This window comes from Bos mutus, chromosome 14 (genome assembly GCF_027580195.1).
Source record: "Bos mutus isolate GX-2022 chromosome 14, NWIPB_WYAK_1.1, whole genome shotgun sequence".
Lineage (NCBI taxonomy): Eukaryota > Metazoa > Chordata > Mammalia > Artiodactyla > Bovidae > Bos > Bos mutus.
Window position 1 is genome coordinate 31,791,318 of NC_091630.1, and position 1,669 is coordinate 31,792,986.

Genomic DNA, 1,669 nt, shown 5'->3' on the forward strand with positions numbered 1-1,669 from the left:
GAACTACTTTTTCACGTCTCTTACTCATGTTTAAGTTGGTTTGTTTGCTCTTACAGGTTTGAGTTCTTTATATATTCTAAATTTTATTCCTGTGTTGGGTATGTGAGTGACTATAAATGTTACTGTGTTTTTAATTTTAGTTGCATGTACAAATTGTTAATATTTAGAAATATGATTTTTTGTGTACTTATTGTGTATCATGTGACTTTTCTGAACTCATTTATAGGTCATAGAAGAATCTTTCTTTCTTCTTTTCTTTGGTCCCTCCCTCCCTTCTGTCCTTGTTTTTTTTTTTGTTTTTCCCCTTCCTTTTCTCTAATTCTATAGATTCTATGACATTTGCAAACAGGAATATTATTTCATTTATTCCTCCTAATCAGTGTGCCTTTTATTTTCTTGGTTTATTGAGGTAGCTACAAATTCAAATCTAACATTCAATTCAGCTACAAATTCAATTCTAACATTGGATACAATTGAATGGTGAGAGTAGACATATTTATTGTGTTGATCTAAAAGTATAAACATTTAGTTTTTCACCATTAAATAAATTATAGGCTTTAATGTTTTATGCTGCTGCTGCTAAGTCGCTTCAGTCATGTCTGACTCTGTGTGACCCCATAGATGGCAGCCCACCAGGCTCCCTCATCCCTGGGGTTCTACAGGCAAGAACATTGGAGTGGGTTGCCACTTCCTTCTCCAATGCATGAAAGTGAAAAGTGAAAGTGAAGTTGCTCAGTCGTGTCTGACTCTTTGTGGCCCCATGGACTGCAGCCTACCAGGCTTCTCCGTCCATGGGATTTTCTAGGCAAGAGTACTAGAGTGGGTTGCCATTGCCTTCTCTGTTAAAGTTTTATAGATAATTCTTTATGAAATTCAGAGAATTTCCTCTATTTGTGGTTTTCTGAGATTTTAAAAATTTAAATGAATGTTAAATTTTGTCAAACTTTTTCTCAGTATCAGTTGATATGATCATGTGTTTTTCCCTAAGCACATTAGTATGATTGATCCAATCTCACATTATTCTTGAGAAATAAAGCTCACTTGGATATAGTATATGACTCTCTATATACTGATGAATTATATTTGCTAATATTTTGTTAAGGATTTCTGCATTTTTATTCATTAGGGATATCAGTCTGTAGTTTTATTTTTATTTTTTTTGGTATTCTCTTGGCTGTTTTTTAGGTTTGAAAATGAAAGTGAAGTCTCTCAGTCATGTCCGACTCTTTGTGACCCAGTGGACTGTAGCCTACCAGGCTTCTCCGTCCATGGGGTTCTCTAGGCAAGAATACTGGAGTGTTTTACCATTTCCTTCTCCAGGGAATCTTTCCCACCCAGGGATCAAACCTGGGTCTCCTGCACTGGAGGCAGATGCTTTAACCTCTGAGCCACCAGGGAAGCCCCTTTTAGGTATTAATGTAATACTAAATTAATAAGATGATTGGAAATGGTTACCTATTTTTCTGTTATCTTGAAGAGATCATGTAGAGTTAATCTTAATTGTTCTTTGAATGTTTGGAAGAATTTTCCAAACATTTTGGACCTGGAGATTTACTTCCTATGTTCTGGGTTATCATAAAATATATTTACTATTGGGAGAATTGTGGTACATGTTTTTCAATGGTTAGTTTATTTTGTGCACACTATCAAATTTAAGTCCTTAGACTTT

The 1,669-nt window shown here is 34.9% G+C and overlaps 1 non-coding gene across 1 annotated transcript; it reads right to left on the reverse strand.

Annotated features, from left to right (window-relative positions):
* Window positions 1-1,326: 1,326 nt before the first annotated feature.
* Window positions 1,327-1,398, reverse strand: TRNAW-CCA (transfer RNA tryptophan (anticodon CCA)). The gene has a single exon. It is a non-coding gene; the product is annotated as a tRNA-Trp (tRNA).
* Between the last annotated feature and the right edge of the window lie 271 nt (window positions 1,399-1,669).